We start from the raw sequence: 17,355 nt of genomic DNA on the forward strand, positions 1-17,355 counted from the left end.
TATCTGATCTGAAATCAGGCTGATAGAACAATCACAGAAGAGTTACACTGTATTTGAAAAGGCAAGGTGTGATTAGGGATAGCCAACATTGCTTTATGCGTGGGAAATTGTGTCTCATTAACTTGAGTTTTTTTTGAAGAAGTAACAAAGAGAATTGATGAAGGCAGAGTGGTGGACATGATCCATACGGACTTCAGTAAGTTTGGCAAGGTTCCACATGATAATCTGGTTAAAGGTTAGATCACATGGAATACAGGGAGAACTAGCCATTTGGGGAAGTGGTGGCCTAGTGGTGTTATCGCTGCACTGTTAATCCAGAGAACCAGATAACGTTCTAGGGACCTGGGTTCAAATCCTGACACGGCAGATAATGGGATTTGATTTCAATAAAAATCTGAAATTAAGAATCTTACGATGACCATGAGTCCATTATCGATTGTTGGAAAAATCCGTCTGGATGACTAATGTTCAGGGAAGGAAACTGCCATCCTTACCTGGTCTGGCCTACATGTGACTCCAGACCCACAGCAATGTGGTTGAATTTTAATTGGGGATGGGTAATAAATGCTGCCTAGCCAGCGGCCCTAATTCCGTGAATGAATAAAGAAAAAAAATTTGGATACAGACCCGAACTAGTGCACCGGATTCAATGAGGTGTTCTTTAGCCATGTCCTTCTGACTTCTAATTTCCTCCTTCACCCTCAGTACCCTCAGTCCTCCCTGGAGACATGAGGTGATTGGCGCACACATTGTTCAGCCTCTCTACAGTGATGTGTTTCACACACCGGCCTATCAGGGCTGTTCTGCTGAGCACTCCTGACCTAAACAACTGGTCCTTTTTGCAAAACTAATAAACAGGCCGTATCTAGGCAAAGCTGCCCCCTTGGTGGATGAAGCCAACAATCTACCCTAACTTTCCAGGAGCCAGTGTGTGAAAAAGACAGCAGCAGAAATCCTCCAGACTCTTAAAAAGACAGTATCCTCTCGCTCTCCCTCTTGTGTGGTCTGTCTCTCTGTTTCTCCTCTCTGTCTCTCTCTCTCTCTCTCTGTCTCTCTCTCTCTCTCTCTCTCTCTCTCTGTCTGTCTCTCTCTCTCTCTCTCTCTCTCTGTCTACCCGCTCTCCCCCTTTTCTCTCTGTCTCTGTCTCTTGCTCTCTCTCCCCTTGCTGAGTAGTGCTCTCACTCTCACTCTCTCCCTGATGAGCGGTTATCTCACTCCTTGCCTATAAACTGCTGCCTCTAACCAATGACTGAGAAACTGAACACTGTCTTCAATGCTGTTGTGATCTGGGCCGTGCTGCCTGAAAGCAGGGTGGAAGCAGATTTATTTGTAACTTTCAAAGGGGAATTAGATAAATATATAAGAGAAGAAATGATAGGGTTAGACTTTAAGAGCTGGTACAGAATGATGGGCTGAATGGCCACTTGCCGTGCTGATGAATCTGTGATTAAAGGCAAGTGGTAAGGAGCTGGTAATTGGCTGGTTGGTAATGACAAGAGGTGGAGCACCTACTGCATATGCGTTACAGCCGGTTCCATAATTTTAAATCTTTGTTCAGGGACAGCAAATGCGTTTTCAGAACAAGGCCGCGTGATATTTGCTTCATGGTTACACGGTTTAATGTCACAGCAGTGCCAAGCTCCCAAAGCTCAAGGTGGTGGGAAGGATCTCTCAAACGACAGTTCTGAAATCCAGCTCTGTCAACAGGTCCCACGGAGCCATTGCATCAGTGCACACAATCAGCTCAAACAGATACAGTGTGTACTGTTGAAGGAAGTAGATAATGCTGCAATAGGTGAAACACTGCAATGCATCATCAGCGTCTGGCTACAAAAACAGTCTTGATTGTTGGGTACATTAAAACATTGTATCAGGAGGAGGCCATTCAGCCCCTTGAGCCTGTTTTGTCATTCAGTAAGATTGTGGCTGATCTATGCTTTATTCTATATCCCTCCTTTTGCCCATATCCCTTATGACCTTTGCTTCACAAATAACTATCTCAGATTTAAAGTTAACAGCTGATGCAACATCCACTGCGGTTTGTAGGAATGAGTTCTAAACTTTGTGAGAAGATTTGTAGCTCGGGTGCTCGTTGTTGTGGTTCTGTTCGCCGAGCTGGGAGTTTTTGTTGCAAACGTTTCGTCCCCTTTCTAAAGTTCTAAACATTTACCACCCTTTGTGTGTAGAGCAGTCTGGCCCTAATTCCCAGATTTTGTCCCCGTCTAGAATTCGCCTAATCTTTATCCACCTTAGTGAAGAAGCAATTCAGCTCCTTGAATCAATTCCACAAATCATTTTGGTTCTGCCTGATCAGTAGTTCAGCTCCATTGACCCAATTCAATTCTAAATCCCTCATCAAACTTGATTTTAAAAAGTCAGATTTGAGTTTTGAATGTTTTAGTTGAACCCAGTCTTTTGTGGGTAAGAGTTCCAGTTTCCTAGTGCCCTGTTTGTGAGGTAATTCATCCTGATTTCACTCTTTTTTTTTGAAAGATCCAGCTCAGGTTTAAGATACTGTCTCGTCCTGGCCTCTCGCACTGGCAGAACTTTCTCTTTGTTCATTTTGAACACTTTGATCTGATCACTCCAGTCTTCTGTGCTCAAGGAAATACAAACCAAGTGATTGTAAGCTGTCCCTGTGATATAACCTTTTATTCTTGTATCGTTCTGATATAATTGTCCTGCGGCTTCTCCAAGACCAGGCATCTCCTTCAAGGGGTGTAAAGCCCAGAACTGAGCCGAACATTCCTGACCGAGTGTGACAAAGGCTCACCTCCCTCTGCTTTGTATTCTCAAGCCTCTTCACACAAAGATCCGTGATTCCATTCGCTTTTAGTCATTTGTACACTCGGGTTCCCAAACCCACATGTGCTCCTCCAACCTTTCTGATCCCTCACCATTTAGAAAATGCTCCAATTTATGTTTCTTGAATCCCAAACTGTTTGACCTCACACTTAGCCGCACTGAGCTCAAGTTGCCACTTAATTGATCTATTGATATCCCGTTCTAACTCCTGCTCACACCTACAAACTTGGATGTGCAAATCTCTATTCCTTCATCCAAGTCCTTGATAAATAAGCTGAAGAACTGAAGCACCTGTACATATTCCTGGGGGACACCATAGTTCCATCCCACCAGTCAGAGTGTGTACCCCTTTATTGAAATTCTCTGCTTCCTACCTCCCATAAGCTTCCAGCCCATGCTCCAAGGTGGCTTCCAATTCTGTCTGTTTTTGTGAGTGCTGATAAATTCTGACAAATTCAGACAATCACCATCTAGAGAAGCCTTTCCCAACCGCTATTTATTGCCCAGAGGACAATTAAGAATCAACCCTTTTGCTGTGGGTCTGGAGACACGTGTAGGCCAGACCAGGTAAAGATGGTAGATTTCCTTCTCTAAAAGACATTAATGAACCAGATGAGTTTGTGACAGTGGTTATATGGCTTCCTCCATTAGACTAGGTTTTTATTCCAGATTTTTCTTTGGTCAATTTAAATTTGACCATCTGCCATGGTGAGATTTGAACCCATGTCCTCAGAACATTAACCTGGGGTTCTGGATTATTCGTCCTGTGGCATTATCGCTATACTACTGCCTCCTCTGGAAACATATACAAACTCTGAAATGTGAAAGGTGTAACAGGATTTAAACAAACACAGAGGTTTGTGGTAGGGTGGAAGGTGTGAGTGATTAAGTGATAAAAGGTTTAATGGTTCAACATGAAGGAGGGTGGGAGTGGGGGTAAAGATGTAAAAGCTGTGTTGAGAGGAAATGCAGGTAGAAGTAGTAGAATTACCAGTGTCTGAAAAATGGACCAAAGATAATCCAATGTGAAACTAATGCAGTCAATGCTGAGTCTGAAAAGCTGGGGAAGTGCATGGACAGGGGTAACTATGACACAGGAATAGAGACTACGAGACATGCTGCTGCTTTGTGGGGTGTGGAGATGCTGCAGCTGTACCCTGCTCTTTCCCTCCCCCTTCCTCTCTGTCTCTTCCCACTCTCTAATTCTCTCTCTGTCTGTTGTGTTCTCTCTCTCCCTTTCGGTGTGTGCTAGAACTTTCCCTCGCTTGTTTCCATTTTATTGACATTCCATTGATCTTGAATGGTTTAAGCTCAGGCCAGAGTTTTTATTGGGGTGTCGGCAGAGTGGGGGGAAAGGAAACAAGCAGTGGGACAGAGGGAGGGTCATGGGAAGTAAAGAGGGAGATGGTGAAACGGGGCTAGGAAGAGAGAGAGTGAGGAGTTTGTGAGCAGAGCATATGAATGAGGGAAAGAGTGCAGTGTGTGTGTGTCGCCAGGTAACCCAAGCTTAAAGCTGTGTCCCGCCCTGTTGTGTCATGTTGTCCCAAGTGACTCACAACTGTCTTGTACAGAAACTGCTGCAAAAACTTCATTCGAAAGCAACTGGCACCTGACTGAGAGGAAGGGGCTGTTTCACTGGAATGCGAGGTCACTGTCCAACCACCGGAATAGCACATGGAAAAGAATTCCTTTGTTGGGAGTAACCGGCCTCTGGTATAGTTGACACTTGTGTGTGTGGGGGGGGGTGTGTGAAGGAGACAGAGAGGCAGAGAGTGAAGGAAAGAGGGAGGAAGAGAAACTTGCGTTACAGGTTTGGGAGTCAGTTGAGAACAGCAGGAATTCATGACTGTGTCTTTGGGTGTGTTGTGCTTTCAGCTCAATGTTTTATAGATGTTTGTAGATAAGGTACTGGCTGGCTCACTGTGTTGTTTCTCAGTCTTGCCCACTTAAGAAAGGATAGAATTAATTTGAATCTGAAATGGTGCCCAGAGGGAAGAGGAAGCATTTTAATGGACACTTGCTGTTTCTAGAATAAGATCCGTTGTCACAAAGGCTGGCAGTTGGGAGCAATTATCTCTTTGGCTTCAGCATAATTGAATGTGTAGTTTAATGTATAGTATAATTTAATGTATAGTTTTCAGACTGCTGTGGCACCTTCTCTGAAACTTGTTGCTACAGCAACGCACCACATTGTTCTGGGTTGGAAGCAGCGGGACCTTTGCCTGCCTCCCCTCCCCAGGTTTTAGGCGGAGGTTGGTGGGGGTGCTTGAGGGGGGTGCCTGTTTCCCCTCCTTCTGGGGGGATTTCAGGAGCTAACCTCACACACGGCAGGCATTTTCCATCAGAGTCGAGAACGTGGTGCTGGAAAAGCACAGCAGGTCAGGCAGCATCTGAGGAGCAGGAGAATCGATGTTTCGGGCAAAAGCCCTTTCCCAGCACCACACTCTCGACTCTAATCTCCAGAATCTGCAGACCTCACTTTCGCTAATTGATTTTCCATCATGAATGCCAGGTCACTCCAACCTGCTCTTGGGCACCTCCTGATGGTGGCTGATTGAATAGTGTTATTATCTTCTGGAGACTGAGGGACTGAAGGTTTTCAAAACTATCACAAACTCTCTACTGTACACTCCTGGCTGTGAAAGCTCCAAACATGCAGGATCATTCTATAGATTGTTGCAGTAAACTTAGTTTGTGTCTGAAGAGTACTTTGCCTGTGGGTACAGATGTGATGCGGGAGTCCATTTGACCCATGTGTCTGCGCTGTGCTGTCTCTGTTTTCCCGTGAGGTACAGGTCTTTCACTGTATAATGGTACAGTACTGGTGGGAAATCACTGGCTGCTGTTTGAACTCACATGTGTTTAACCCACTTTGTCAGAGCAGGTGTTTCCGGGATGTGGACATTCTGAATGAGGGCACTAGGAAAAGGGAGCAGTCTTTATCAGAGTGGAAGTGTTGACCTGACCCCAGGTGCCATATGTTGACCTTTGTGACCCTATGTCGTCATTCCCCTGGGATCGAATGGGAGCCCTCTGTGGCTCAATGCCATGGTTGGACATCAAGAAGACCGTGACTCCTAGGATTCCTGATGAAGGGCTTATCCCCGAAACATTGATTCTCCCGCTCCTTGGATGATACCTGACCTGCTGTGCTTTTCCAGCACCACACTCTCAACTCTGATCTCCAGCAGCTGCAAGTCCTCACTTTCTCCTCCTAGGATTTCAAACTGAGCTGAGAGACAGAATACTGTTTCCTGTGGAGTCTGACAGCGGACACACCACACCATCAGTGTAACATCACCAGCTTGAGTCCACAGGGAACAATCAGAGGTGAATACTATCATAAGTTGAAAGGGGAAACCTGGATAACAGATGAGGGATAAAGGAATAGAGAGATTTGCTGGTGGGATGTGACAGAGTGGGTTCAGGAAGAGCCTTGTGCAGCAGAGATATCAGCCCAGACCAGTCCTGCTGAAAGGTCTGTTTCTGTACTGGGTTCAGTAAAATGTGAACAATTCCTGACTGATTCCTCACAAAGCAGTTAAGGAGAGCTGGTGGTAGAGAGCTGATCAGAGTCAGTACACAGAACATGCTCGATTCAGACCAGGATTGAATTTGAAGGTGGACCAGACGTCAGGGAGCAGTTTCTGATCTTCCTCAGCAGCACAGTGCAGTGTGCCGTAGTAGTGGTGAAGCCACAGACACTGTATCTCACTGACACAAGGAAGCAGCAAGAAGGATTTAGACTGTGTGAACAACAGATTAATAGCACTGAAACAGAAATGTGAAGTTATCCACATTAATGGGATGAATTGTCTTAGAGTTGTATGGACCTACAGCACAGAGAAAGGCCTTTTGGCCTCTCTAGTTTGTGCTGTTTTAAAAAAAAGCATCTAACTATTCTTATCCAATAGCCTTGAATGTCTCGACTTCTGGAAAAGCACAGCTGTTCGGGCAGTATCCAAGAAGTAGGAGAGTCGATGTTTCGTGCATAAGCTAGTCAACGCATTCCTGATGAAGAGCTTATGCCTGAAACGTTGACTCACTCTCCTGCTCCTCGGATGCTGTCTGAACAGCTGTACTTTTCAAGCGCCACATGTTTTGACTCTGATCGTCAGAATCTGCAGTCCTCACTTTCTCCCATTGCAATACTTCTGAAATGTTGTGAGGGTTTCTGCCTCTACTGTCCCCTCCTCCACCCCGAGACAGAGTTCCAGATTCCCATCACCCTCTGGATGGGGGAAAAAATCTTTCTCATATCTCGTCTAAACCTCATGCCCCTTCCCTTAATCCTGCGTATGTATCTATTTGGTGAAGCAAAAGCTTAGATGCATTTAAGGGAAAGCAACTAAGTGACCAAGGGAGAAGGGGATAGAGGATACATGGTGATGGAGTTAAAGTAGGAAAGCTGGGAAAACGTTTGAGTGGACAAACACCAGCATGTACTTATTGGGCCAAATGGCCTATTTCAGACACTATATCTCAAGTAATTTTTAATAAAATTAGGATTAATTGGAAGAGTTTGATGCTTAAAGGGACTTAAATGTCATTATACATAAATCACATGAAGTTAACATGCAAGCAGTTCAGAAAGCTGACAGAATGATAAAGGGCTTATGCCCGAAACATCGAATTTCCTGTTCCTTGGATGCTGCCTGACCTGCTGCGCTTTAACCAGCACCACATTTTCAGCTCTGATCTCCAGCATCTGCAGACCTCACTTTCTCCTCCCTGACAGAATGATGGCCTTGTTACAAAGGTTTTGGAGAATTACAGATCACAAAGGTTTTGATGCAGTTCTATAGAGCCAGGGTGAGACCGCATCAGATGCACTTGAAGAAGGATGGACTTTAATTAAGTTTTTACTGGGACTGATTCCTCTGATGAAAGAGTTTGTTCGCTGGGTCTCTATTCCCAAAGTTTGCAAATAAAAGGCAATCTCATTTGAAGCATAAAAAATTCAACAATTTGACAGGGTAGTTGTCCGTGGTGTTCGTATGGACGGTGACAGATAATTACTTACGGCCCCTCTTTCTAGCAAACTCTCTGCTGGACTCACACGGCAATTTGATCCTTGGCTCATCAGCATACCCAGGACACAGCTCTTGAAGCAACAATACAACATCCCCCTTTTTTTTACCCAGGATAGAATGACATGCACAAAGAGTGAAGATACATTCATAGTAGAGTACCAAAGAACTATTTGTGCAGAAACAAATTGAAATGTTTGCGTTTGAGTGAGTGTGTAGGACATTTAAACAATTTGACAATCCTCTTGGATCTTATGATGGTACAGCATTACAAAGATGTAAACTTCATCTCTGATGTCCTCACCTTTGTAGGTGTCTTGGAGATTTACGTGTTATGAATGTGTCGATTGTTGTCATGAAAGTTTCCACACCGTCATTATCCGAATGTATCTTTGTGTTTGTTTTCTATACACAGTTGGAGTATTGTATTGGCTTCTGTTTCTTTTCAATGTTGCTCATTTTGATTGTGTAACTTTCACAGGTTTAAGGTGAGAGGGGAAAGATTTAAAAGGGACCTGAAAGGCAGTTTTTTTCACTCAGAGGTTGGTGTGTGTATGGAATGAGCTGCCGGACAAAGTGGTCGAGGCAGGTACAATAACAACATTTAAAAGCCATCAGGACAGTACATGGATAGGAAAGGTTTAGAGCGATATGAGCCAAATGGAACGAGTTCAGTTAAGGAAACCTGGTCAGCATGAACAAGTTGGGCTGAAGGGCCTGTTTCTGTGGCTGTATGACTCTGACTCAACTCAGAGAGGTAACCTGGTTCCTTGGCTAGGACACATGACCCTGACCTTCTCCCTTACAGATAAATTAGGAGGTTCCACAGCTGCAAGACAGTCAGGTTCCAGCTTTAATTCTCCTTTGTTTTACGAGAATTTGTCCTGTGTTTCTGAGACCTTGGCCAGGTGATGGTTTGGCAGGATTAGCCTCACCTGCCACTTCCGTGTGAATCCAGCTGGTGAAGATTTGTACAGAAGTTGTAACCCTGTACTTTTACAAGAAGTCATGGTGATTGAGGTGGGGCATTTGTGAGGCATTTGCCTCAGATAATTTCCAGTGGTTTGTGAATTGCTTACTGTACAAAATATATGGAATTTTCTGACTCTTAATGCTGGAGTGAGTACTTCAAGCTTGATGTCAGAATAATGAAGTCTCTGAATTGTTACAGTGCAGGAGGCCATTCAGCCCATTGTGTCTGCACTGGCTCTGAGTCTTTTGACTTCATGCCAACTTCAGGCACCTTGCTTCAGTTTAAATAATCCTCCATGATCCTCTTTATTGAGATTTAGATTTGATTGAGTATTTCCATTGAACCTGCTTCCACCATACTTCCAGGCAGTACATTTCAGACCCTAACTATTTGCTGTATGGAAAAGGTTTATTTCTCTTTGCATTTGGTTCTTTTGCAACATGTTAAAACTCGTTAAAACTGTATGCTCTTGTTCTAAATACTTTCATGGGTGGGGACGGTTTCTCACTGTTTACTTAGTCCAGACTCCTTGTGATTTTGAAAGCCTCTGTCAGATCGTCCGACAGCATTTTCCTCTTCGAGGGAAATATTCCCAACTTCTCCAGTCCTTCCTCAGAACATGGTCTGTTTCATCCCTACAGCTATTCTCTTAAATCTGTTCTCCACTGAGAAATTCTTTCCCGTGTGATGCGGAGAATTGTAGACCAGACTCCAGCTGAGGTCTAACCCGTGATTTATAAAAGTTCACGAAATTCCTTGCTCCTGTACTTTATGCCATGGTTAATGAAACTGAGAAGAGAGTCTAAGAACCATACAGCACACGAAAGGCCCTTCAGCCCATTGAGTGTGCACTCACATATCTACATTAAATCTACTATCCAGCATTTGGCCCACAGCTTTGAATATTATGACATTTCAGATGTTTGTCCACATGGATTTTGAATTGAATTTATTGTCACGTGTACTGAGGCACAGTGAAAAGCTTTGTCTTGTGAGCAACACAGGCAGATCATAAGAGTTAAGTAGCAAAGGTAAGTAAATAATAGGTAAACAGTGGCAAAACAAAAACACCGATACAGGCGAATGCTAAGAGTTTGATTCCATTCAGTATTCTAACAACAGTAGGTGGAAACTGTTAAGAAATCGGCTGATGTGTGTGTTCAGGTTTCTGTACCTTCTCCCTGATGTAAGAGGTTGTAGAAAAGCATTGCCAGGGTGGGCTGGATCTTTGAGAATGCTGGTGGCCTTTCCTTGACAGTGGGCCTGGTAGATGGATCTTAAAGGTTATGGTTTCTTGCCTCTACTGTCCTTCCAGGCAGTGCATTCCAGATTCCTACCGCCCTCTAAATGGAAATCCTTTTCCTCAAATTCCATCCAAACCTCTCTTCACTTTAAAATATCAGAAAGAAAGCAGAGCTAATGTTGCAGGTCCTTTGACCCTCCTTCAGAATCATTTTTGCTCCAATGTAACCTCCCTGCTCTTATTATCTGCCCCACAGTTGAGAAAAATAAATATCCTGTATGCTTCCTTAACAACCTGCCCTACCACCTTCAGGGATCTGTGGACAAACATTCCATATTCCCGCTTTTCCTCTGAGCTTCCGAGTCTCCTACCATTTATTGAGTACTACTTCGTCAGGTTACTTCTTCCAAATTGCATTCCCGGTCTCTTTTTTTCAGGATTAAATTCCACCTTCCAGTGATCTGCTCATCTGACCAATTTATATCTTCCTGTAACCGTAGACCTCCTTCCTCGATCCTAATCACCCTTCCACTGTTCGTGTCACCTGCAAACCTACTTATCTGCCTCCCCCCCCCCCCCCCCCCCCCCCCCAACCACTCCACATTTTCATCCATGTTGTTTATACATATCACGAGCAGTAAGGGACCCAACACCAATCCCGGTGGTACATCGCTGGACACTGGCCCCTAGACACAAAAGCTGTTTTCTCCCACCACCCTCTGCCTCCTGTCACTAAGTCAGTTATTGATCCAACTTGCTAAGTTATCCTGGATCCTGGAGCTTTTACCTCCTTCATCATTTGGGACCTTGTCATAGAGTTTGCTGAAATCCATATAAACTACATCCGCTGCACTACCTTCATCGATACACCTGACTACCAGCTGCTAGGTGCTTTATTGCTTTTATTAACAGCCCTCTCTACTTGTCCTGTCATCCTTAATGACTCATTTACATATGCTCCTAGGTTCCTCTGCTGCAGCAGACCCTTTCGAACAGTACCTTTTTAGTTTATACCATCTGTCCATGCTCTCTCTCCTAATGTGTATCACCTCACACATCTTCACATTGAACTTCATCTGCCACCAATCTGCCCATTCTTATCAATGTTCCTTTTGATGTTCTACACTATTGTTGTCCCAGTTTGCAATTTTCCCAAGTTTTGTGTCATCTGCAACTTTGAATATGCCCCCTGCATAGCAAAGATTAAATAATGACTATATATCACAAAAAGCACAGGTCCTAATTACTGACCCCTGGAAAGCACACATACCTTCCCCCCGCCGTCTCCCCCCAACCTCCCCCCACCCCACCATGTCAAGGTAAGAAATATCCATTAACCATTACTCCCAGTTTTCATGGCCACTTTTGTAACCATGTTGTTACTGACCTTTTATTCCCTGAATTATCACTTTCCTCACAAGTCCATGTGTTTCAAATACCTTTTGGAAGGCCATGTACACCACTTCAAGAGCATTACCCTTATCAAAAACTCTAGGAAATTAATTAGACCTGATTTTCTAGAAACAAATCTGTACTGATTCTTCCACAGTAACTCAATGTTTCCATGTGACTATTATTCTATCCTGAATAATTATCTCTCTAAATATCCTCATCAGTAACAGTAAAATTACTGTCTGAAATTGCTTTATCACTTGTTTGCTTTGAGCAAAGGATTAATGTTTGCAATTTTCCAGTTCTTTGGTACCACTCTGAGTGTAGGGGAGACTGAAAGATTATGATCAGTGCCTCCGTAGTGTCCAATCTCACTCCCATTTGTATTACAGTTGCAATAGACTTTTGAATCCAAATGTAACTGGTTTGTCAACTTGCAGGATGCACACTCTAGCTGTTTCTGAGACATACCAACTCCCACCATCATGGTCTTTGGTGGGCTGTGGTACTGTAGTTTATAAGTTTCTGTTGATGCTTATTTGAGTGACTGAAACATATGTTGATGGTCCTCTTACTGTTCCAATGGAGTATTTTACCTTAAGTGTTTTCTTTGTGATGATGCTTTGTCACAAATGTTTGGTATATTTGCTGAAGGAAGTTAAAGTGTCCAAGATATTTCTGCAGATTTTGTTTGACCTTGGGGGTAGGGGCGTAGTTGTTACACAGCTCCATGATTGCCGGGGTTGGGATGGTTCTCCTTAACCTGAACAGATAGAGACAAAAACTGCTATTCACACACACCTGCATGAGAAGACATGCCATCAGTGAATGGAGATTTCAGTCATGCTGTACTTTTGGTATTGCTCATCCCTGTAATATCAACAGCAATACAGACACTTTTTCAGGAATACTGTCTGTAATTCTGTCCACATGCTACTGGGACACATCCTCACTGACTGTGACAGCCTTGTATTTTCTGAAAGCCAACATCTTCCACACAATGTTTTGAAAGTTGTAATTTATTGAGCTTTCCTACATCACGTGAAACAACTAATGTCCGTGCTTGGCATCCACCTCGATAACAAGTTGAGCTGCTGTAAAATTGGGATTCACTTCTTTTAATGTTGGAATTTTGTACGCCATCTCTTTCGAGGAAGATTTAGACATTTGCATCAAGCATGCTCCCCGATGGTGCTAGGTTTCTTCAGCATGCACAGTAACCGTCACCAGCCTGTGTGCTGATGTACACGACAGATAATACAATAATGTTTTATAATGTCTCTTGTGTGTGGTCTGTGGAAGGGTTGGATGGTGGAACTAAATCTTCTCAGAGGTGCAATGCAGCATTACCGTAGATGTTTCCTTCCAAACTGTCTGTTGTAGATTTGTTGCAGCTTCTGGATCTCCCAGTGCAGGTATTCTTAATGTCTTCAGCTCCGATCGGTATCTCTTTGATTTTATTAATGGTCACAGTGTTGAGTTCTGCACGTACTATTGTTGGTACATTTGTGTCCACCAGGTATAATGCTTGTGGTTTCCATGCATTGTTATCATTGGAATATCTCATCATCAATGCACTAATGGAAGACATGAATGTCCTATTATAATGCAGTCATTTTGCTGTTGTGGGTTGTGTTATTGACTTCCAATGATATCGATACATATTCTTTGTGATTCAGATTGCTAAGATGTTTGCACTATCTCCCATGTCAACTTTGGTCTTGATCGAATGTTTGCTAACCTCTTCTGGCATCTGTGGTTAATAGTGGCAAACGATTCTAACTGTTTCGGTTTTCAGCCTCTTGCCCTCTACCCCAACCCTCTCTCCCTGTCACTCCCCCCTCTATATGGGCAGTTCAGTCGTTCAGTGCTCAGCTCTGCTGCCTGTCAGCGCCAGGGACCTGGGTTCAATTCCAGCCTCTGCCAACTGTCTGTGCGGAATTTGCACATTCTCCCCGTGTCTGCGTGGGTTTTCTCCGGGTGCTCCGGTTTCCTCCCACAGTCCAAAAATGTGCAGGTTAGGGTGGATTAGTCATGGAAAGTCCGGGGTTATAGGGAAAGGGTGATGGGTCTGGATGGGATACTCTTTGGAGTGTCAGTGCAGACTTAATGGGCTGAATGACCTCTGCACTGTAGGGGTTTCTATCCCTCCAACCTCTCACCCCTCCTGTACCCCCCCCCCATGCTCCCTGTTTTTGAATCCTCAGCCTTCTGTCTCCCCCTCTTGTTGCCCCTTGTGCTATTCCACCCTGTTTGAGGAGGGGGTCGGTGTAACAGGACAACATTATTCTTGACCAGTGTGAACAGCAGATTGCAGTTCCCTGTCACCTTTCACCCTGTTGCAGTGAGGTAATATCGCTAGCTCTGGAATAGGTGCAGTCAGAGTGAGGAGGCCTCTACAAGCCTGGGCCTGAAGGATTGGGCTTCACTTTGACAGCAGCAGCTTTAGGAATTTAACCTCGTAGTGCTTTTTCATTTAACATTCGGTCTCAGATTTGACATCTGCTGTCCGATTGGCTGTATTGCTTCACTGAATCTCCTTTTCATCTCGTGATTGTCTACCTTTCTGCTTTGGTATTTTCGTTCATATCTTTCTACCACCTGGTCCGTCCCTCTCCCTCCGCTGGCCTCCCGTCCTATGTCTCCCACCCTCTCTATCTATCTCCCTCTCCCTGTCTCCCCTTTCCCTCCCTCTCGATCTCTGTCCTTCTCCCCCCCCACCCCTTCCTCTCTGGTTCCTTATTCCCTCTCCCTTCTCTCTCTCACGCCTCCCCACCACCCCCCCCCCCGGCTCTCTTTCTCTCCTGCTCGCTGTCTCACTCTGTCCCTCTCCCTGGGCCCCTCACTGATAATTTAACAGTTTCCCTGCTGAATAAATGGAGGCTGTTTGAAATTACACAGGAATCTTGTGATTGGAGCTTTCTCACAGGGTTTCTGGAATAGACTGAGATTCCAGCTGTAAATAATGACTGGTGGCTGAGTGAAAATTTACATCAAAATTCCTGTGAGTGTGTGAGTGTCTCAGCCTGACTGAACTGGCCCTGAGTGGGGGAGGGGCATGGTCCTCTCTCTCTCTCTCTCTCTCTTAGCCTGCCTTTGTGGCTTCTTCTATAACTCAATATGGTAAATATTTTGTACAGCAAATTTCCTGCTTTTTAAAAATCTAATCTCAAACAACAGAGCAAGAAGCCACATTGACTCCCGCAAACTGGGCTGGGCCACAACATCAACCACAGAAACAAACATTGCACCCCTCTCCTCAAAAGAACTTGTGGACACCATGCCCCAGAGACCGTCAGATGGGTGTGTGGGAGAGCCCCATACCCAGTGAGAGTCTGTGTGTGTCTGTGTGTGTGTGTGAGAGAGAGAAAACCCGTACCCCAGTGAGACTCAGTGTGTGGGAGCCCCGTATCCCAGTGAGAATCAGTGTGTGTGTGGGCCCTGTACCCCAGTGTGAGTCAGTGTGTGTGTGGGACACTACCCCAGTGAGAGTCAGTGTGTATGTGGGAGCCCCATACCCCAGTGAGAGTCAGTGTGTGTGGGACCCCCATATCCCAGTGAAAGTCAGTGTGTGTGGGACCCTGTACCCCAGTGAGAGTCAGTGTGTGTGTGTGCGTGGACCCCAAACCCCAGTGAGAGTCCATGACTACAATATACATTACGTTGTATAGATTGGAGCCTGCATATTTAAATGGTCTACTCTTTATTGCTGTCAGTTTGAACATATGGAGTTGGTGGCTCTGTGTCTAACTGTGGAAAGAGCTGCTAAGAATGATGCTGTGGAAATGTTTTCCATTGCATTTGGGATCAGTGGAATCTGACAGGCAGGAACCCAGGATCAAAGGTGTGCCACTAATGAATGGAAGATATGCATTTATATAGCGCCACAGACTGTCCCAAAGCACGTTAAATATAATTCAAATGTAGTCATACATTTCTGAAGGAATGGTTTCACATAGCAAGATACCAAAACTTGCTGTCTGTCCTGGGAATTTTCTTAGCTGAAGTTTAATATTCCTGGGATATCCTGATAATTTATGACTGTACACTATCTCTGTTCCTGACTCCATTTGAGCTAGTGTGAATGTAAAACATACAGTCCCGTGAAATAACAGAAATGAAATTCATGACCTAAATCTCTCTGTCTCTCTCTGTCTCTCTCTCCCCTCACCCCCTCAGTATTAAGACGAAAGTGTCAGCACACCCTGGCCACTGATTATACGAGCGATCCAACCACTTGCCTGGTTTGTTATGGACAGATGGTGAGAATGATGAGTGCAGGTTCCTCTGGGGAGGGGTTGTTTATGCACTCTGTGTGGGACAGGGTTGTCCCTGATCATTTACCAGCTTTTGAATGAATCAAATGCTGCTGATCCCGTCAAGAGTTAGTCGCATCAGGCAGCACTCAAGAGAATGTTAACTCCCCTTCCCAAGTAAAGTTTATCCCAGACTCTGGATACAAGTTCCCGAAGGGATTTAATAGAGAGTAGAGCTGAATGGCTAAGTCATTGCAGAGAGCTGTTAGGAGTGAATCACGTGGGTGTGGAGTCAGGCAGTTTATTACCCAAGGCACAGTAGTGAACCAGGTGGGTTTTTATGATGACACTTTCAGTATTTAATGTTTTATGATTCTAGATTTTCATCAAATTCAAATTCCACCATCTTCCGGTGTGGGGTTTGAACCTGGGTCCCCAGAACATCAGCTGGGCCTCAGGATCACTACTGAAATGACAATACCCTTATGTCATCGCCTCTCCCTAACTCCTAGTTTTGGAAATTTAAAAAAAATTAGATTCATCCTCTGCAAATCCACCCCATTAAACCTGCACAAGGTGGGGGAGGTGCTGGTGGCGAAGCGATGGTGGATACATGGGGCTGGGGCTAACATTGGTAGCACATATTGGGAGGCTAACGTTTGGGGGTTAATATTGAGGGGTTAATGCTGTGATGTATACCTGACTCAGAGGCTCCCTCTAGTAGCTGAGTGCTGCATGCGGCCTGTGTCTCGGTAAACAGCGATGCTCATTCATTTCTGTTTCTGGTTTCTCTAACAGATCATTGAAACTTTAAAACAACAAACTGCGAAAAGGAACCAGAATGTTTTACTATCAGCCCATCCCATTGGCTACAGCTTGCTCTCCAACTGTATAAGAAGCTACCTGATTGGAGAATCTTCAGTAAGGATTTTAAATAGATTAAAGTTAATCTAATTAAGGATCTGGAGAAACGCGATCAGCTGAGCTGGGACAGTTAGTCCAACCTGGGACTAGTTCCAATGGGACAGCCTTCACAATAACACTGTGGGAGCCCTGAAAGGTGACTTTAACTCAGCTTTGTGTGAGTCAGAACCTAGCTTTTACATTCAGGTGAGGGAGTATGGAGCCAGCAGCTGTTGGCTTTGGGATGGAATTGGGATTTTAGGGAGCAGTTAGTTTTTGAGACAGTAGTGGTGATTAATGTCACATTGAACATGGTGCAACGGGGAGGGATGTAGGGGGTGGGGGGGTGGGGAAGGATGGAGATGAGGTGGTGTGATCAGGGACAGAGAGGGGCAGTAGGATAGGGCTGGGCAGAGAGGCAGGGAATGAACTAGTGATTCTGAATTGATCACTTAGTGCCAGGGCATTGAAACAGGTGGTGTTTGGAGAGATGGAGAAATCACTTCAATTTCAGAAAGTGAAGATCTAATCTTACCTGGAAGGGTGTAGTATATTAATGCAGGAAAAGTATACTAAAAACCTTGCTTTATACGACTTGCATTAATATAGCATCTTTCACAAGCTCAGAGTGCAGTGCAGCCAGTAAGTGGAGTGTTGACACTATTACACACTGAATCTGTGCACAGTAAGTGCCCGCAGACAGCGGGATGAGTTTGATTGCGGGATCACCTTCGGGTAACAGAACTTGCTGTT

General features: G+C 44.6%; 1 protein-coding gene across 2 annotated transcripts in view; it reads left to right on the forward strand.

The window, feature by feature from the left end:
* The window catches only part of bcl9l (bcl9 like), a 107,796-nt gene that overhangs the window by 47,542 nt on the left and 42,899 nt on the right, over positions 1–17,355 (forward strand). For both annotated transcript variants that reach the window (XM_060847095.1, XM_060847096.1), the window contains exon 2: positions 16,498–16,620. The gene's annotated coding sequence lies outside the window, so the exon portion shown is untranslated. The remainder of the gene's footprint in view (positions 1–16,497; positions 16,621–17,355) is intronic.

The sequence above is a fragment of the Hemiscyllium ocellatum genome, chromosome 29 (assembly GCF_020745735.1).
Source record: "Hemiscyllium ocellatum isolate sHemOce1 chromosome 29, sHemOce1.pat.X.cur, whole genome shotgun sequence".
NCBI classification, from domain to species: Eukaryota; Metazoa; Chordata; class Chondrichthyes; order Orectolobiformes; family Hemiscylliidae; genus Hemiscyllium; species Hemiscyllium ocellatum.